The following is a 20,883-nucleotide window of genomic DNA, read 5'->3' as shown; positions in this document are numbered from 1 at the left end:
AATCTGAAAACGGAGGTTTGTGCCCTAAAATTGAGATATTGGTGCAGAAAAATGAGGCTTTTCCACCCAAAAAAGGTGGGTTTTACCCTAAAATTGAGAGCTTGGTGAAGAAAAATGATTCTTTTCACCCGCAGAAATGCGGTTTCTGCCCTAAAATGGAGAGCTTGGTACAGAAAAATGAGGCTTTTCATCTGAAAAATGCAGGTTTGGCCTTAAAATTGCGCTATTGGTGCAGAAAAATGAGGCTTTTCACCCAAAAAAGGGAGCTTGTCCATAACATTGAAATATTGGTGCAGAAAAATGAGGCTTTTTAGGTGAAAAAGGTGGGTTTGGTGCTAAAATTGAGAGCTTGTTGCAGAAAAATGAGGCTTTACGTGTGAAAAAGACGGTTTGTGCCCTAAAATTGAGAGCTTGGAGTAGGAAAATGAGGCTTTTAATCTGAAAAAGGAGGTTTGTGCCCTAAAATTGAGATATTGGTGCAGAAAAATGAGGCTTTTCCACCCAAAAAAGGTGGGTTTTACCCTAAAATTGAGAGCTTGTTGCAGAAAAATGAGGCTTTTCAGCAGAAAAAGGTTGTTTCCGCCCTAAAATTGAGAGCTTGGTACAGAAAAATGAGGTTTTTCACCCCAAAAGCGTGGGTTTAGCCCCCATGATAGGGTTTGTGCTGTATAAAAGTAGAGTTAGGGCCCAGGAAACGAGGCACTGCTGCATAAAAGGGAGGTTGTTACCTGTAGAATCAAAACTTTGGATGCCAAAAATTAATCTTTGAGAGGTAAAATGGGGGTTTGTGCCCTAAAATTGAGAGCTTGGAGTAGGAAAATGAGGCTTTTAATCTGAAAAAGGAGGTTTGTGCCCTAAAATTGAGATATTGGTGCAGAAAAATGAGGCTTTTAACCTGAAAAAGGAGGTTTGTGCCCTAAAATTGAGATATTGGTGAAGAAAAATGAGGCTTTTCACCCAAAAATTGAGAGCTTGTCCCTAAAATTGGGAGCTTGGAGTAGGAAAATGAGGCTTTTAATCTGAAAAAGGAGGTTTGTGCCATAAATTGAGATATTGGTGAAGAAAAATGAGGCTTTTAATCTGAAAATTGAGAGCTTGTCCCTAAAATTGAGAGCTTGGTGCAGAAAAATGAGGCTTTTCACCCAAAAAAGGAGAGCTTGTCCATAACATTGAAATATTGGTGCAGAAAAATGAGGCTTTTCAGGTGAAAAAGGTGGGTTTGGTGCTAAAATTGAGAGCTTGGTGCAGAAAAATGAGGCTTTTCTGGTGAAAAGGGCATTTTGTGCCCTAAAATTGCGAGCTTGTTGTAGGAAAATGAGGCTTTTTTACCCGAAAAAGGCAGGTTTTACCCTAAAATTGCGAGCTTGTTGTAGGAAAATGAGGCTTTTTTACCCGAAAAAGGCGGGTTTTACCCTAAAATTGAGAGCTTGTTGTAGGAAAATGAGGCTTTTCAGGTGAAAAAGGCGGGTTTTACCGTAAAATTGAGAGAGTGTTTCCGAAAAATGAGGCTTTTCAGGTGAAAAAGGTGGGTTTGGTGCAGAAAATTGAGAGCTCTGTGCAGAAAAATGAGGCTTTTTCACCCGAAAAAGGCATTTTGTGCCCGAAATTGAGAGCTTGGTGCAGAAAAATGAGGCTTTTCACCCCAAAAACGCGGGTTTAGCCCCCATGATAGGGTTTGTGCTGTAAAAAAGGAGAGGTAGGGCCCTGGAAACGAGGCACTGCTGCATAAAAGGGAGGTTGTTACCTGTAGAATCAAAACTTTGGATGCCAAAAATTAATCTTTGAGAGGTAAAATGGGGGTTTGTGCCCTAAAATTGAGAGCTTGGAGTAGGAAAATGAGGCTTTTAATCTGAAAACGGAGGTTTGTGCCCTAAAATTGAGATATTGGTGAAGAAAAATGAGGCTTTTAATCTGAAAATTGAGTGCTTGTCCCTAAAATTGAGAGCTTGGTGCAGAAAAATGAGGCTTTTAATCTGAAAAAGGAGGTTTGTGCCCTAAAATTGAGATATTGGTGAAGAAAAATGAGGCTTTTCACCCAAAAATTGAGAGCTTGTCCCTAAAATTGAGAGCTTGGAGTAGGAAAATGAGGCTTTTAATCTGAAAAAGGAGGTTTGTGCCCTAAAATTGAGATATTGGTGAAGAAAAATGAGGTTTTTCACCCCAAAAGCGTGGGTTTAGCCCCCATGATAGGGTTTGTGCTGTAAAAAAGGAGAGGTAGGGCCCTGGAAACGAGGCACTGCTGCATAAAAGGGAGGTTGTTACCTGTAGAATCAAAACTTTGGATGCCAAAAATTAATCTTTGAGAGGTAAAATGGGGGTTTGTGCCCTAAAATTGAGAGCTTGGAGTAGGAAAATGAGGCTTTTAATCTGAAAAAGGAGGTTTGTGCCCTAAAATTGAGATATTGGTGCAGAAAAATGAGGCTTTTAACCTGAAAAAGGAGGTTTGTGCCCTAAAATTGAGATATTGGTGAAGAAAAATGAGGTTTTTCACCCAAAAATTGAGAGCTTGTCCCTAAAATTGGGAGCTTGGAGTAGGAAAATGAGGCTTTTAATCTGAAAAAGGAGGTTTGTGCCATAAATTGAGATATTGGTGAAGAAAAATGAGGCTTTTAATCTGAAAATTGAGAGCTTGTCCCTAAAATTGAGAGCTTGGTGCAGAAAAATGAGGCTTTACGTGTGAAAAAGACGGTTTGTGCCCTAAAATTGAGAGCTTGGAGTAGGAAAATGAGGCTTTTAATCTGAAAAAGGAGGTTTGTGCCCTAAAATTGAGATATTGGTGCAGAAAAATGAGGCTTTTCCACCCAAAAAAGGTGGGTTTTACCCTAAAATTGAGAGCTTGTTGCAGAAAAATGAGGCTTTTCAGCAGAAAAAGGTTGTTTCCGCCCTAAAATTGAGAGCTTGGTACAGAAAAATGAGGTTTTTCACCCCAAAAGCGTGGGTTTAGCCCCCATGATAGGGTTTGTGCTGTATAAAAGTAGAGTTAGGGCCCAGGAAACGAGGCACTGCTGCATAAAAGGGAGGTTGTTACCTGTAGAATCAAAACTTTGGATGCCAAAAATTAATCTTTGAGAGGTAAAATGGGGGTTTGTGCCCTAAAATTGAGAGCTTGGAGTAGGAAAATGAGGCTTTTAATCTGAAAAAGGAGGTTTGTGCCCTAAAATTGAGATATTGGTGCAGAAAAATGAGGCTTTTAACCTGAAAAAGGAGGTTTGTGCCCTAAAATTGAGATATTGGTGAAGAAAAATGAGGCTTTTCACCCAAAAATTGAGAGCTTGTCCCTAAAATTGGGAGCTTGGAGTAGGAAAATGAGGCTTTTAATCTTAAAAAGGAGGTTTGTGCCATAAATTGAGATATTGGTGAAGAAAAATGAGGCTTTTAATCTGAAAATTGAGAGCTTGTCCCTAAAATTGAGAGCTTGGTGCAGAAAAATGAGGCTTTTCACCCAAAAAAGGAGAGCTTGTCCATAACATTGAAATATTGGTGCAGAAAAATGAGGCTTTTCAGGTGAAAAAGGTGGGTTTGGTGCTAAAATTGAGAGCTTGGTGCAGAAAAATGAGGCTTTTCTGGTGAAAAGGGCATTTTGTGCCCTAAAATTGCGAGCTTGTTGTAGGAAAATGAGGCTTTTTTACCCGAAAAAGGCAGGTTTTACCCTAAAATTGAGAGCTTGTTGTAGGAAAATGAGGCTTTTTTACCCGAAAAAGGCGGGTTTTACCCTAAAATTGAGAGCTTGTTGTAGGAAAATGAGGCTTTTCAGGTGAAAAAGGCGGGTTTTACCGTAAAATTGAGAGAGTGTTTCCGAAAAATGAGGCTTTTCAGGTGAAAAAGGTGGGTTTGGTGCAGAAAATTGAGAGCTCTGTGCAGAAAAATGAGGCTTTTTCACCCGAAAAAGGCATTTTGTGCCCGAAATTGAGAGCTTGGTGCAGAAAAATGAGGCTTTTCACCCCAAAAACGCGGGTTTAGCCCCCATGATAGGGTTTGTGCTGTAAAAAAGGAGAGGTAGGGCCCTGGAAACGAGGCACTGCTGCATAAAAGGGAGGTTGTTACCTGTAGAATCAAAACTTTGGATGCCAAAAATTAATCTTTGAGAGGTAAAATGGGGGTTTGTGCCCTAAAATTGAGAGCCTGCAGTAGGAAAATGAGGCTTTTAATCTGAAAAAGGAGGTTTGTGCCCTAAAATTGAGATATTGGTGAAGAAAAATGAGGCTTTTCACCCAAAAATTGAGAGCTTGTCCCTAAAATTGAGAGCTTGGAGTAGGAAAATGAGGCTTTTAATCTGAAAAAGGAGGTTTGTGCCCTAAAATTGAGATATTGGTGAAGAAAAATGAGGCTTTTCACCCAAAAATTGAGAGCTTGTCCCTAAAATTGAGAGCTTGGTGCAGAAAAATGAGGCTTTTCACCCAAAAATTGAGAGATTGTCCCTAAAATTGAGAGCTTGGAGTAGGAAAATGAGGCTTTTAATCTGAAAACGGAGGTTTGTGCCCTAAAATTGAGATATTGGTGCAGAAAAATGAGGCTTTTCCACCCAAAAAAGGTGGGTTTTACCCTAAAATTGAGAGCTTGGTGAAGAAAAATGATTCTTTTCACCCGCAGAAATGCGGTTTCTGCCCTAAAATGGAGAGCTTGGTACAGAAAAATGAGGCTTTTCATCTGAAAAATGCAGGTTTGGCCTTAAAATTGCGCTATTGGTGCAGAAAAATGAGGCTTTTCACCCAAAAAAGGGAGCTTGTCCATAACATTGAAATATTGGTGCAGAAAAATGAGGCTTTTTAGGTGAAAAAGGTGGGTTTGGTGCTAAAATTGAGAGCTTGTTGCAGAAAAATGAGGCTTTACGTGTGAAAAAGACGGTTTGTGCCCTAAAATTGAGAGCTTGGAGTAGGAAAATGAGGCTTTTAATCTGAAAAAGGAGGTTTGTGCCCTAAAATTGAGATATTGGTGCAGAAAAATGAGGCTTTTCCACCCAAAAAAGGTGGGTTTTACCCTAAAATTGAGAGCTTGTTGCAGAAAAATGAGGCTTTTCAGCAGAAAAAGGTTGTTTCCGCCCTAAAATTGAGAGCTTGGTACAGAAAAATGAGGTTTTTCACCCCAAAAGCGTGGGTTTAGCCCCCATGATAGGGTTTGTGCTGTATAAAAGTAGAGTTAGGGCCCAGGAAACGAGGCACTGCTGCATAAAAGGGAGGTTGTTACCTGTAGAATCAAAACTTTGGATGCCAAAAATTAATCTTTGAGAGGTAAAATGGGGGTTTGTGCCCTAAAATTGAGATATTGGTGCAGAAAAATGAGGCTTTTAACCTGAAAAAGGAGGTTTGTGCCCTAAAATTGAGATATTGGTGAAGAAAAATGAGGCTTTTCACCCAAAAATTGAGAGCTTGTCCCTAAAATTGGGAGCTTGGAGTAGGAAAATGAGGCTTTTAATCTTAAAAAGGAGGTTTGTGCCATAAATTGAGATATTGGTGAAGAAAAATGAGGCTTTTAATCTGAAAATTGAGAGCTTGTCCCTAAAATTGAGAGCTTGGTGCAGAAAAATGAGGCTTTTCACCCAAAAAAGGAGAGCTTGTCCATAACATTGAAATATTGGTGCAGAAAAATGAGGCTTTTCAGGTGAAAAAGGTGGGTTTGGTGCTAAAATTGAGAGCTTGGTGCAGAAAAATGAGGCTTTTCTGGTGAAAAGGGCATTTTGTGCCCTAAAATTGCGAGCTTGTTGTAGGAAAATGGGGCTTTTTTACCCGAAAAAGGCAGGTTTTACCCTAAAATTGAGAGCTTGTTGTAGGAAAATGAGGCTTTTTTACCCGAAAAAGGCGGGTTTTACCCTAAAATTGAGAGCTTGTTGTAGGAAAATGAGGCTTTTCAGGTGAAAAAGGCGGGTTTTACCGTAAAATTGAGAGAGTGTTTCCGAAAAATGAGGCTTTTCAGGTGAAAAAGGTGGGTTTGGTGCAGAAAATTGAGAGCTCTGTGCAGAAAAATGAGGCTTTTTCACCCGAAAAAGGCATTTTGTGCCCGAAATTGAGAGCTTGGTGCAGAAAAATGAGGCTTTTCACCCCAAAAACGCGGGTTTAGCCCCCATGATAGGGTTTGTGCTGTAAAAAAGGAGAGGTAGGGCCCTGGAAACGAGGCACTGCTGCATAAAAGGGAGGTTGTTACCTGTAGAATCAAAACTTTGGATGCCAAAAATTAATCTTTGAGAGGTAAAATGGGGGTTTGTGCCCTAAAATTGAGAGCTTGGAGTAGGAAAATGAGGCTTTTAATCTGAAAACGGAGGTTTGTGCCCTAAAATTGAGATATTGGTGAAGAAAAATGAGGCTTTTAATCTGAAAATTGAGTGCTTGTCCCTAAAATTGAGAGCTTGGTGCAGAAAAATGAGGCTTTTAATCTGAAAAAGGAGGTTTGTGCCCTAAAATTGAGATATTGGTGAAGAAAAATGAGGCTTTTCACCCAAAAATTGAGAGCTTGTCCCTAAAATTGAGAGCTTGGAGTAGGAAAATGAGGCTTTTAATCTGAAAAAGGAGGTTTGTGCCCTAAAATTGAGATATTGGTGCAGAAAAATGAGGCTTTTAACCTGAAAAAGGAGGTTTGTGCCCTAAAATTGAGATATTGGTGCAGAAAAATGAGGCTTTTAACCTGAAAAAGGAGGTTTGTGCCCTAAAATTGAGATATTGGTGAAGAAAAATGAGGTTTTTCACCCAAAAATTGAGAGCTTGTCCCTAAAATTGGGAGCTTGGAGTAGGAAAATGAGGCTTTTAATCTGAAAAAGGAGGTTTGTGCCATAAATTGAGATATTGGTGAAGAAAAATGAGGCTTTTAATCTGAAAATTGAGAGCTTGTCCCTAAAATTGAGAGCTTGGTGCAGAAAAATGAGGCTTTACGTGTGAAAAAGACGGTTTGTGCCCTAAAATTGAGAGCTTGGAGTAGGAAAATGAGGCTTTTAATCTGAAAAAGGAGGTTTGTGCCCTAAAATTGAGATATTGGTGCAGAAAAATGAGGCTTTTCCACCCAAAAAAGGTGGGTTTTACCCTAAAATTGAGAGCTTGTTGCAGAAAAATGAGGCTTTTCAGCAGAAAAAGGTTGTTTCCGCCCTAAAATTGAGAGCTTGGTACAGAAAAATGAGGTTTTTCACCCCAAAAGCGTGGGTTTAGCCCCCATGATAGGGTTTGTGCTGTATAAAAGTAGAGTTAGGGCCCAGGAAACGAGGCACTGCTGCATAAAAGGGAGGTTGTTACCTGTAGAATCAAAACTTTGGATGCCAAAAATTAATCTTTGAGAGGTAAAATGGGGGTTTGTGCCCTAAAATTGAGAGCTTGGAGTAGGAAAATGAGGCTTTTAATCTGAAAAAGGAGGTTTGTGCCCTAAAATTGAGATATTGGTGCAGAAAAATGAGGCTTTTAACCTGAAAAAGGAGGTTTGTGCCCTAAAATTGAGATATTGGTGAAGAAAAATGAGGCTTTTCACCCAAAAATTGAGAGCTTGTCCCTAAAATTGGGAGCTTGGAGTAGGAAAATGAGGCTTTTAATCTTAAAAAGGAGGTTTGTGCCATAAATTGAGATATTGGTGAAGAAAAATGAGGCTTTTAATCTGAAAATTGAGAGCTTGTCCCTAAAATTGAGAGCTTGGTGCAGAAAAATGAGGCTTTTCACCCAAAAAAGGAGAGCTTGTCCATAACATTGAAATATTGGTGCAGAAAAATGAGGCTTTTCAGGTGAAAAAGGTGGGTTTGGTGCTAAAATTGAGAGCTTGGTGCAGAAAAATGAGGCTTTTCTGGTGAAAAGGGCATTTTGTGCCCTAAAATTGCGAGCTTGTTGTAGGAAAATGAGGCTTTTTTACCCGAAAAAGGCAGGTTTTACCCTAAAATTGAGAGCTTGTTGTAGGAAAATGAGGCTTTTTTACCCGAAAAAGGCGGGTTTTACCCTAAAATTGAGAGCTTGTTGTAGGAAAATGAGGCTTTTCAGGTGAAAAAGGCGGGTTTTACCGTAAAATTGAGAGAGTGTTTCCGAAAAATGAGGCTTTTCAGGTGAAAAAGGTGGGTTTGGTGCAGAAAATTGAGAGCTCTGTGCAGAAAAATGAGGCTTTTTCACCCGAAAAAGGCATTTTGTGCCCGAAATTGAGAGCTTGGTGCAGAAAAATGAGGCTTTTCACCCCAAAAACGCGGGTTTAGCCCCCATGATAGGGTTTGTGCTGTAAAAAAGGAGAGGTAGGGCCCTGGAAACGAGGCACTGCTGCATAAAAGGGAGGTTGTTACCTGTAGAATCAAAACTTTGGATGCCAAAAATTAATCTTTGAGAGGTAAAATGGGGGTTTGTGCCCTAAAATTGAGAGCCTGCAGTAGGAAAATGAGGCTTTTAATCTGAAAAAGGAGGTTTGTGCCCTAAAATTGAGATATTGGTGAAGAAAAATGAGGCTTTTCACCCAAAAATTGAGAGCTTGTCCCTAAAATTGAGAGCTTGGAGTAGGAAAATGAGGCTTTTAATCTGAAAAAGGAGGTTTGTGCCCTAAAATTGAGATATTGGTGAAGAAAAATGAGGCTTTTCACCCAAAAATTGAGAGCTTGTCCCTAAAATTGAGAGCTTGGTGCAGAAAAATGAGGCTTTTCACCCAAAAATTGAGAGATTGTCCCTAAAATTGAGAGCTTGGAGTAGGAAAATGAGGCTTTTAATCTGAAAACGGAGGTTTGTGCCCTAAAATTGAGATATTGGTGCAGAAAAATGAGGCTTTTCCACCCAAAAAAGGTGGGTTTTACCCTAAAATTGAGAGCTTGGTGAAGAAAAATGATTCTTTTCACCCGCAGAAATGCGGTTTCTGCCCTAAAATGGAGAGCTTGGTACAGAAAAATGAGGCTTTTCATCTGAAAAATGCAGGTTTGGCCTTAAAATTGCGCTATTGGTGCAGAAAAATGAGGCTTTTCACCCAAAAAAGGGAGCTTGTCCATAACATTGAAATATTGGTGCAGAAAAATGAGGCTTTTTAGGTGAAAAAGGTGGGTTTGGTGCTAAAATTGAGAGCTTGTTGCAGAAAAATGAGGCTTTACGTGTGAAAAAGACGGTTTGTGCCCTAAAATTGAGAGCTTGGAGTAGGAAAATGAGGCTTTTAATCTGAAAAAGGAGGTTTGTGCCCTAAAATTGAGATATTGGTGCAGAAAAATGAGGCTTTTCCACCCAAAAAAGGTGGGTTTTACCCTAAAATTGAGAGCTTGTTGCAGAAAAATGAGGCTTTTCAGCAGAAAAAGGTTGTTTCCGCCCTAAAATTGAGAGCTTGGTACAGAAAAATGAGGTTTTTCACCCCAAAAGCGTGGGTTTAGCCCCCATGATAGGGTTTGTGCTGTATAAAAGTAGAGTTAGGGCCCAGGAAACGAGGCACTGCTGCATAAAAGGGAGGTTGTTACCTGTAGAATCAAAACTTTGGATGCCAAAAATTAATCTTTGAGAGGTAAAATGGGGGTTTGTGCCCTAAAATTGAGAGCTTGGAGTAGGAAAATGAGGCTTTTAATCTGAAAAAGGAGGTTTGTGCCCTAAAATTGAGATATTGGTGCAGAAAAATGAGGCTTTTAACCTGAAAAAGGAGGTTTGTGCCCTAAAATTGAGATATTGGTGAAGAAAAATGAGGCTTTTCACCCAAAAATTGAGAGCTTGTCCCTAAAATTGGGAGCTTGGAGTAGGAAAATGAGGCTTTTAATCTTAAAAAGGAGGTTTGTGCCATAAATTGAGATATTGGTGAAGAAAAATGAGGCTTTTAATCTGAAAATTGAGAGCTTGTCCCTAAAATTGAGAGCTTGGTGCAGAAAAATGAGGCTTTTCACCCAAAAAAGGAGAGCTTGTCCATAACATTGAAATATTGGTGCAGAAAAATGAGGCTTTTCAGGTGAAAAAGGTGGGTTTGGTGCTAAAATTGAGAGCTTGGTGCAGAAAAATGAGGCTTTTCTGGTGAAAAGGGCATTTTGTGCCCTAAAATTGCGAGCTTGTTGTAGGAAAATGAGGCTTTTTTACCCGAAAAAGGCAGGTTTTACCCTAAAATTGCGAGCTTGTTGTAGGAAAATGAGGCTTTTTTACCCGAAAAAGGCGGGTTTTACCCTAAAATTGAGAGCTTGTTGTAGGAAAATGAGGCTTTTCAGGTGAAAAAGGCGGGTTTTACCGTAAAATTGAGAGAGTGTTTCCGAAAAATGAGGCTTTTCAGGTGAAAAAGGTGGGTTTGGTGCAGAAAATTGAGAGCTCTGTGCAGAAAAATGAGGCTTTTTCACCCGAAAAAGGCATTTTGTGCCCGAAATTGAGAGCTTGGTGCAGAAAAATGAGGCTTTTCACCCCAAAAACGCGGGTTTAGCCCCCATGATAGGGTTTGTGCTGTAAAAAAGGAGAGGTAGGGCCCTGGAAACGAGGCACTGCTGCATAAAAGGGAGGTTGTTACCTGTAGAATCAAAACTTTGGATGCCAAAAATTAATCTTTGAGAGGTAAAATGGGGGTTTGTGCCCTAAAATTGAGAGCCTGCAGTAGGAAAATGAGGCTTTTAATCTGAAAAAGGAGGTTTGTGCCCTAAAATTGAGATATTGGTGAAGAAAAATGAGGCTTTTCACCCAAAAATTGAGAGCTTGTCCCTAAAATTGAGAGCTTGGAGTAGGAAAATGAGGCTTTTAATCTGAAAAAGGAGGTTTGTGCCCTAAAATTGAGATATTGGTGAAGAAAAATGAGGCTTTTCACCCAAAAATTGAGAGCTTGTCCCTAAAATTGAGAGCTTGGTGCAGAAAAATGAGGCTTTTCACCCAAAAATTGAGAGATTGTCCCTAAAATTGAGAGCTTGGAGTAGGAAAATGAGGCTTTTAATCTGAAAACGGAGGTTTGTGCCCTAAAATTGAGATATTGGTGCAGAAAAATGAGGCTTTTCCACCCAAAAAAGGTGGGTTTTACCCTAAAATTGAGAGCTTGGTGAAGAAAAATGATTCTTTTCACCCGCAGAAATGCGGTTTCTGCCCTAAAATGGAGAGCTTGGTACAGAAAAATGAGGCTTTTCATCTGAAAAATGCAGGTTTGGCCTTAAAATTGCGCTATTGGTGCAGAAAAATGAGGCTTTTCACCCAAAAAAGGGAGCTTGTCCATAACATTGAAATATTGGTGCAGAAAAATGAGGCTTTTTAGGTGAAAAAGGTGGGTTTGGTGCTAAAATTGAGAGCTTGTTGCAGAAAAATGAGGCTTTACGTGTGAAAAAGACGGTTTGTGCCCTAAAATTGAGAGCTTGGAGTAGGAAAATGAGGCTTTTAATCTGAAAAAGGAGGTTTGTGCCCTAAAATTGAGATATTGGTGCAGAAAAATGAGGCTTTTCCACCCAAAAAAGGTGGGTTTTACCCTAAAATTGAGAGCTTGTTGCAGAAAAATGAGGCTTTTCAGCAGAAAAAGGTTGTTTCCGCCCTAAAATTGAGAGCTTGGTACAGAAAAATGAGGTTTTTCACCCCAAAAGCGTGGGTTTAGCCCCCATGATAGGGTTTGTGCTGTATAAAAGTAGAGTTAGGGCCCAGGAAACGAGGCACTGCTGCATAAAAGGGAGGTTGTTACCTGTAGAATCAAAACTTTGGATGCCAAAAATTAATCTTTGAGAGGTAAAATGGGGGTTTGTGCCCTAAAATTGAGATATTGGTGCAGAAAAATGAGGCTTTTAACCTGAAAAAGGAGGTTTGTGCCCTAAAATTGAGATATTGGTGAAGAAAAATGAGGCTTTTCACCCAAAAATTGAGAGCTTGTCCCTAAAATTGGGAGCTTGGAGTAGGAAAATGAGGCTTTTAATCTTAAAAAGGAGGTTTGTGCCATAAATTGAGATATTGGTGAAGAAAAATGAGGCTTTTAATCTGAAAATTGAGAGCTTGTCCCTAAAATTGAGAGCTTGGTGCAGAAAAATGAGGCTTTTCACCCAAAAAAGGAGAGCTTGTCCATAACATTGAAATATTGGTGCAGAAAAATGAGGCTTTTCAGGTGAAAAAGGTGGGTTTGGTGCTAAAATTGAGAGCTTGGTGCAGAAAAATGAGGCTTTTCTGGTGAAAAGGGCATTTTGTGCCCTAAAATTGCGAGCTTGTTGTAGGAAAATGAGGCTTTTTTACCCGAAAAAGGCAGGTTTTACCCTAAAATTGAGAGCTTGTTGTAGGAAAATGAGGCTTTTTTACCCGAAAAAGGCGGGTTTTACCCTAAAATTGAGAGCTTGTTGTAGGAAAATGAGGCTTTTCAGGTGAAAAAGGCGGGTTTTACCGTAAAATTGAGAGAGTGTTTCCGAAAAATGAGGCTTTTCAGGTGAAAAAGGTGGGTTTGGTGCAGAAAATTGAGAGCTCTGTGCAGAAAAATGAGGCTTTTTCACCCGAAAAAGGCATTTTGTGCCCGAAATTGAGAGCTTGGTGCAGAAAAATGAGGCTTTTCACCCCAAAAACGCGGGTTTAGCCCCCATGATAGGGTTTGTGCTGTAAAAAAGGAGAGGTAGGGCCCTGGAAACGAGGCACTGCTGCATAAAAGGGAGGTTGTTACCTGTAGAATCAAAACTTTGGATGCCAAAAATTAATCTTTGAGAGGTAAAATGGGGGTTTGTGCCCTAAAATTGAGAGCTTGGAGTAGGAAAATGAGGCTTTTAATCTGAAAAAGGAGGTTTGTGCCCTAAAATTGAGATATTGGTGAAGAAAAATGAGGCTTTTAATCTGAAAATTGAGTGCTTGTCCCTAAAATTGAGAGCTTGGTGCAGAAAAATGAGGCCTTTAATCTGAAAAAGGAGGTTTGTGCCCTAAAATTGAGATATTGGTGAAGAAAAATGAGGCTTTTCACCCAAAAATTGAGAGCTTGTCCCTAAAATTGAGAGCTTGGAGTAGGAAAATGAGGCTTTTAATCTGAAAAAGGAGGTTTGTGCCCTAAAATTGAGATATTGGTGAAGAAAAATGAGGTTTTTCACCCCAAAAGCGTGGGTTTAGCCCCCATGATAGGGTTTGTGCTGTAAAAAAGGAGAGGTAGGGCCCTGGAAACGAGGCACTGCTGCATAAAAGGGAGGTTGTTACCTGTAGAATCAAAACTTTGGATGCCAAAAATTAATCTTTGAGAGGTAAAATGGGGGTTTGTGCCCTAAAATTGAGAGCTTGGAGTAGGAAAATGAGGCTTTTAATCTGAAAAAGGAGGTTTGTGCCCTAAAATTGAGATATTGGTGCAGAAAAATGAGGCTTTTAACCTGAAAAAGGAGGTTTGTGCCCTAAAATTGAGATATTGGTGAAGAAAAATGAGGCTTTTAACCTGAAAAAGGAGGTTTGTGCCCTAAAATTGAGATATTGGTGAAGAAAAATGAGGCTTTTCACCCAAAAATTGAGAGCTTGTCCCTAAAATTGGGAGCTTGGAGTAGGAAAATGAGGCTTTTAATCTTAAAAAGGAGGTTTGTGCCATAAATTGAGATATTGGTGAAGAAAAATGAGGCTTTTAATCTGAAAATTGAGAGCTTGTCCCTAAAATTGAGAGCTTGGTGCAGAAAAATGAGGCTTTTCACCCAAAAAAGGAGAGCTTGTCCATAACATTGAAATATTGGTGCAGAAAAATGAGGCTTTTCAGGTGAAAAAGGTGGGTTTGGTGCTAAAATTGAGAGCTTGGTGCAGAAAAATGAGGCTTTTCTGGTGAAAAGGGCATTTTGTGCCCTAAAATTGCGAGCTTGTTGTAGGAAAATGAGGCTTTTTTACCCGAAAAAGGCAGGTTTTACCCTAAAATTGCGAGCTTGTTGTAGGAAAATGAGGCTTTTTTACCCGAAAAAGGCGGGTTTTACCCTAAAATTGAGAGCTTGTTGTAGGAAAATGAGGCTTTTCAGGTGAAAAAGGCGGGTTTTACCGTAAAATTGAGAGAGTGTTTCCGAAAAATGAAGCTTTTCAGGTGAAAAAGGTGGGTTTGGTGCAGAAAATTGAGAGCTCTGTGCAGAAAAATGAGGCTTTTTCACCCGAAAAAGGCATTTTGTGCCCGAAATTGAGAGCTTGGTGCAGAAAAATGAGGCTTTTCACCCCAAAAACGCGGGTTTAGCCCCCATGATAGGGTTTGTGCTGTAAAAAAGGAGAGGTAGGGCCCTGGAAACGAGGCACTGCTGCATAAAAGGGAGGTTGTTACCTGTAGAATCAAAAGCTTGGATGCCAAAAATTAATCTTTGAGAGGTAAAATGGGGGTTTGTGCCCTAAAATTGAGAGCTTGGAGTAGGAAAATGAGGCTTTTAATCTGAAAAAGGAGGTTTGTGCCCTAAAATTGAGATATTGGTGCAGAAAAATGAGGCTTTTAACCTGAAAAAGGAGGTTTGTGCCCTAAAATTGAGATATTGGTGAAGAAAAATGAGGCTTTTCACCCAAAAATTGAGAGCTTGTCCCTAAAATTGGGAGCTTGGAGTAGGAAAATGAGGCTTTTAATCTGAAAAAGGAGGTTTGTGCCATAAATTGAGATATTGGTGAAGAAAAATGAGGCTTTTAATCTGAAAATTGAGAGCTTGTCCCTAAAATTGAGAGCTTGGTGCAGAAAAATGAGGCTTTTCACCCAAAAAAGGAGAGCTTGTCCATAACATTGAAATATTGGTGCAGAAAAATGAGGCTTTTCAGGTGAAAAAGGTGGGTTTGGTGCTAAAATTGAGAGCTTGGTGCAGAAAAATGAGGCTTTTCTGGTGAAAAGGGCATTTTGTGCCCTAAAATTGCGAGCTTGTTGTAGGAAAATGAGGCTTTTTTACCCGAAAAAGGCAGGTTTTACCCTAAAATTGAGAGCTTGTTGTAGGAAAATGAGGCTTTTTTACCCGAAAAAGGCGGGTTTTACCCTAAAATTGAGAGCTTGTTGTAGGAAAATGAGGCTTTTCAGGTGAAAAAGGCGGGTTTTACCGTAAAATTGAGAGAGTGTTTCCGAAAAATGAGGCTTTTCAGGTGAAAAAGGTGGGTTTGGTGCAGAAAATTGAGAGCTCTGTGCAGAAAAATGAGGCTTTTTCACCCGAAAAAGGCATTTTGTGCCCGAAATTGAGAGCTTGGTGCAGAAAAATGAGGCTTTTCACCCCAAAAACGCGGGTTTAGCCCCCATGATAGGGTTTGTGCTGTAAAAAAGGAGAGGTAGGGCCCTGGAAACGAGGCACTGCTGCATAAAAGGGAGGTTGTTACCTGTAGAATCAAAACTTTGGATGCCAAAAATTAATCTTTGAGAGGTAAAATGGGGGTTTGTGCCCTAAAATTGAGAGCTTGGAGTAGGAAAATGAGGCTTTTAATCTGAAAACGGAGGTTTGTGCCCTAAAATTGAGATATTGGTGAAGAAAAATGAGGCTTTTAATCTGAAAATTGAGTGCTTGTCCCTAAAATTGAGAGCTTGGTGCAGAAAAATGAGGCTTTTAATCTGAAAAAGGAGGTTTGTGCCCTAAAATTGAGATATTGGTGAAGAAAAATGAGGCTTTTCACCCAAAAATTGAGAGCTTGTCCCTAAAATTGAGAGCTTGGAGTAGGAAAATGAGGCTTTTAATCTGAAAAAGGAGGTTTGTGCCCTAAAATTGAGATATTGGTGAAGAAAAATGAGGTTTTTCACCCCAAAAGCGTGGGTTTAGCCCCCATGATAGGGTTTGTGCTGTAAAAAAGGAGAGGTAGGGCCCTGGAAACGAGGCACTGCTGCATAAAAGGGAGGTTGTTACCTGTAGAATCAAAACTTTGGATGCCAAAAATTAATCTTTGAGAGGTAAAATGGGGGTTTGTGCCCTAAAATTGAGAGCTTGGAGTAGGAAAATGAGGCTTTTAATCTGAAAAAGGAGGTTTGTGCCCTAAAATTGAGATATTGGTGCAGAAAAATGAGGCTTTTAACCTGAAAAAGGAGGTTTGTGCCCTAAAATTGAGATATTGGTGAAGAAAAATGAGGCTTTTAACCTGAAAAAGGAGGTTTGTGCCCTAAAATTGAGATATTGGTGAAGAAAAATGAGGCTTTTCACCCAAAAATTGAGAGCTTGTCCCTAAAATTGGGAGCTTGGAGTAGGAAAATGAGGCTTTTAATCTTAAAAAGGAGGTTTGTGCCATAAATTGAGATATTGGTGAAGAAAAATGAGGCTTTTAATCTGAAAATTGAGAGCTTGTCCCTAAAATTGAGAGCTTGGTGCAGAAAAATGAGGCTTTTCACCCAAAAAAGGAGAGCTTGTCCATAACATTGAAATATTGGTGCAGAAAAATGAGGCTTTTCAGGTGAAAAAGGCAGGTTTTACCCTAAAATTGAGAGTTTGGTGCAGAAAAATGAGGCTTTTCTGGTGAAAAGGGCATTTTGTGCCCTAAAATTGCGAGCTTGTTGTAGGAAAATGAGGCTTTTTTACCCGAAAAAGGCAGGTTTTACCCTAAAATTGCGAGCTTGTTGTAGGAAAATGAGGCTTTTTTACCCGAAAAAGGCGGGTTTTACCCTAAAATTGAGAGCTTGTTGTAGGAAAATGAGGCTTTTCAGGTGAAAAAGGCGGGTTTTACCGTAAAATTGAGAGAGTGTTTCCGAAAAATGAAGCTTTTCAGGTGAAAAAGGTGGGTTTGGTGCAGAAAATTGAGAGCTCTGTGCAGAAAAATGAGGCTTTTTCACCCGAAAAAGGCATTTTGTGCCCGAAATTGAGAGCTTGGTGCAGAAAAATGAGGCTTTTCACCCCAAAAACGCGGGTTTAGCCCCCATGATAGGGTTTGTGCTGTAAAAAAGGAGAGGTAGGGCCCTGGAAACGAGGCACTGCTGCATAAAAGGGAGGTTGTTACCTGTAGAATCAAAAGCTTGGATGCCAAAAATTAATCTTTGAGAGGTAAAATGGGGGTTTGTGCCCTAAAATTGAGATATTGGTGCAGAAAAATGAGGCTTTTAACCTGAAAAAGGAGGTTTGTGCCCTAAAATTGAGATATTGGTGAAGAAAAATGAGGCTTTTCACCCAAAAATTGAGAGCTTGTCCCTAAAATTGGGAGCTTGGAGTAGGAAAATGAGGCTTTTAATCTGAAAAAGGAGGTTTGTGCCATAAATTGAGATATTGGTGAAGAAAAATGAGGCTTTTAATCTGAAAATTGAGAGCTTGTCCCTAAAATTGAGAGCTTGGTGCAGAAAAATGAGGCTTTTCACCCAAAAAAGGAGAGCTTGTCCATAACATTGAAATATTGGTGCAGAAAAATGAGGCTTTTCAGGTGAAAAAGGTGGGTTTGGTGCTAAAATTGAGAGCTTGGTGCAGAAAAATGAGGCTTTTCTGGTGAAAAGGGCATTTTGTGCCCTAAAATTGCGAGCTTGTTGTAGGAAAATGAGGCTTTTTTACCCGAAAAAGGCAGGTTTTACCCTAAAATTGAGAGCTTGTTGTAGGAAAATGAGGCTTTTTTACCCGAAAAAGGCGGGTTTTACCCTAAAATTGAGAGCTTGTTGTAGGAAAATGAGGCTTTTCAGGTGAAAAAGGCGGGTTTTACCGTAAAATTGAGAGAGTGTTTCCGAAAAATGAGGCTTTTCAGGTGAAAAAGGTGGGTTTGGTGCAGAAAATTGAGAGCTCTGTGCAGAAAAATGAGGCTTTTTCACCCGAAAAAGGCATTTTGTGCCCGAAATTGAGAGCTTGGTGCAGAAAAATGAGGCTTTTCACCCCAAAAACGCGGGTTTAGCCCCCATGATAGGGTTTGTGCTGTAAAAAAGGAGAGGTAGGGCCCTGGAAACGAGGCACTGCTGCATAAAAGGGAGGTTGTTACCTGTAGAATCAAAACTTTGGATGCCAAAAATTAATCTTTGAGAGGTAAAATGGGGGTTTGTGCCCTAAAATTGAGAGCTTGGAGTAGGAAAATGAGGCTTTTAATCTGAAAACGGAGGTTTGTGCCCTAAAATTGAGATATTGGTGAAGAAAAATGAGGCTTTTCACCTGAAAAAGGAGGTTTGTGCCCTAAAATTGAGATATTGGTGAAGAAAAATGAGGCTTTTAATCTGAAAATTGAGAGCTTGTCCCTAAAATTGAGAGCTTGGTGCAGAAAAATGAGGCTTTTCACCCAAAAAAGGAGAGCTTGTCCATAACATTGAAATATTGGTGCAGAAAAATGAGGCTTTTCAGGTGAAAAAGGTGGGTTTGGTGCTAAAATTGAGAGCTTGGTGCAGAAAAATGAGGCTTTTCTGGTGAAAAGGGCATTTTGTGCCCTAAAATTGCGAGCTTGTTGTAGGAAAATGAGGCTTTTTTACCCGAAAAAGGCAGGTTTTACCCTAAAATTGAGAGCTTGTTGTAGGAAAATGAGGCTTTTTTACCCGAAAAAGGCGGGTTTTACCCTAAAATTGAGAGCTTGTTGTAGGAAAATGAGGCTTTTCAGGTGAAAAAGGCGGGTTTTACCGTAAAATTGAGAGAGTGTTTCCGAAAAATGAGGCTTTTCAGGTGAAAAAGGTGGGTTTGGTGCAGAAAATTGAGAGCTCTGTGCAGAAAAATGAGGCTTTTTCACCCGAAAAAGGCATTTTGTGCCCGAAATTGAGAGCTTGGTGCAGAAAAATGAGGCTTTTCACCCCAAAAACGCGGGTTTAGCCCCCATGATAGGGTTTGTGCTGTAAAAAAGGAGAGGTAGGGCCCTGGAAACGAGGCACTGCTGCATAAAAGGGAGGTTGTTACCTGTAGAATCAAAACTTTGGATGCCAAAAATTAATCTTTGAGAGGTAAAATGGGGGTTTGTGCCCTAAAATTGAGAGCTTGGAGTAGAAAAATGAGGCTTTTAATCTGAAAAAGGAGGTTTGTGCCCTAAAATTGAGATATTGGTGCAGAAAAATGAGGCTTTTCACCCAAAAATTGAGAGCTTGTCCATAACATTGAAATATTGGTGCAGAAAAATGAGGCTTTTCAGGTGAAAAAGGCAGGTTTTACCCTAAAATTGAGAGTTTGGTGCAGAAAAATGAGGCTTTTCTGGTGAAAAGGGCATTTTGTGCCCTAAAATTGCGAGCTTGTTGTAGGAAAATGAGGCTTTTTTACCCGAAAAAGGCAGGTTTTACCCTAAAATTGCGAGCTTGTTGTAGGAAAATGAGGCTTTTTTACCCGAAAAAGGCGGGTTTTACCCTAAAATTGAGAGCTTGTTGTAGGAAAATGAGGCTTTTCAGGTGAAAAAGGCGGGTTTTACCGTAAAATTGAGAGAGTGTTTCCGAAAAATGAAGCTTTTCAGGTGAAAAAGGTGGGTTTGGTGCAGAAAATTGAGAGCTCTGTGCAGAAAAATGAGGCTTTTTCACCCGAAAAAGGCATTTTGTGCCCGAAATTGAGAGCTTGGTGCAGAAAAATGAGGCTTTTCACCCCAAAAACGCGGGTTTAGCCCCCATGATAGGGTTTGTGCTGTAAAAAAGGAGAGGTAGGGCCCTGGAAACGAGGCACTGCTGCATAAAAGGGAGGTTGTTACCTGTAGAATCAAAAGCTTGGATGCCAAAAATTAATCTTTGAGAGGTAAAATGGGGGTTTGTGCCCTAAAATTGAGAGCTTGGAGTAGGAAAATGAGGCTTTTAATCTGAAAACGGAGGTTTGTGCCCTAAAATTGAGATATTGGTGCAGAAAAATGAGGCTTTTAACCTGAAAAAGGAGGTTTGTGCCCTAAAATTGAGATATTGGTGAAGAAAAATGAGGCTTTTCACCCAAAAATTGAGAGCTTGTCCCTAAAATTGGGAGCTTGGAGTAGGAAAATGAGGCTTTTAATCTGAAAAAGGAGGTTTGTGCCATAAATTGAGATATTGGTGAAGAAAAATGAGGCTTTTAATCTGAAAATTGAGAGCTTGTCCCTAAAATTGAGAGCTTGGTGCAGAAAAATGAGGCTTTTCACCCAAAAAAGGAGAGCTTGTCCATAACATTGAAATATTGGTGCAGAAAAATGAGGCTTTTCAGGTGAAAAAGGTGGGTTTGGTGCTAAAATTGAGAGTTTGGTGCAGAAAAATGAGGCTTTTCTGGTGAAAAGGGCATTTTGTGCCCTAAAATTGCGAGCTTGTTGTAGGAAAATGAGGCTTTTTTACCCGAAAAAGGCAGGTTTTACCCTAAAATTGAGAGCTTGTTGTAGGAAAATGAGGCTTTTTTACCCGAAAAAGGCGGGTTTTACCCTAAAATTGAGAGCTTGTTGTAGGAAAATGAGGCTTTTCAGGTGAAAAAGGCGGGTTTTACCGTAAAATTGAGAGAGTGTTTCCGAAAAATGAGGCTTTTCAGGTGAAAAAGGTGGGTTTGGTGCAGAAAATTGAGAGCTCTGTGCAGAAAAATGAGGCTTTTTCACCCGAAAAAGGCATTTTGTGCCCGAAATTGAGAGCTTGGTGCAGAAAAATGAGGCTTTTCACCCCAAAAACGCGGGTTTAGCCCCCATGATAGGGTTTGTGCTGTAAAAAAGGAGAGGTAGGGCCCTGGAAACGAGGCACTGCTGCATAAAAGGGAGGTTGTTACCTGTAGAATCAAAACTTTGGATGCCAAAAATTAATCTTTGAGAGGTAAAATGGGGGTTTGTGCCCTAAAATTGAGAGCTTGGAGTAGGAAAATGAGGCTTTTAATCTGAAAACGGAGGTTTGTGCCCTAAAATTGAGATATTGGTGAAGAAAAATGAGGCTTTTCACCTGAAAAAGGAGGTTTGTGCCCTAAAATTGAGATATTGGTGAAGAAAAATGAGGCTTTTAATCTGAAAATTGAGAGCTTGTCCCTAAAATTGAGAGCTTGGTGCAGAAAAATGAGGCTTTTCACCCAAAAAAGGAGAGCTTGTCCATAACATTGAAATATTGGTGCAGAAAAATGAGGCTTTTCAGGTGAAAAAGGTGGGTTTGGTGCTAAAATTGAGAGCTTGGTGCAGAAAAATGAGGCTTTTCTGGTGAAAAGGGCATTTTGTGCCCTAAAATTGCGAGCTTGTTGTAGGAAAATGAGGCTTTTTTACCCGAAAAAGGCAGGTTTTACCCTAAAATTGAGAGCTTGTTGTAGGAAAATGAGGCTTTTTTACCCGAAAAAGGCGGGTTTTACCC

This window comes from Strix uralensis, chromosome 1, assembly GCF_047716275.1.
Source record: "Strix uralensis isolate ZFMK-TIS-50842 chromosome 1, bStrUra1, whole genome shotgun sequence".
Lineage (NCBI taxonomy): Eukaryota > Metazoa > Chordata > Aves > Strigiformes > Strigidae > Strix > Strix uralensis.
Note: the sequence above shows the minus strand (reverse complement) of the source record.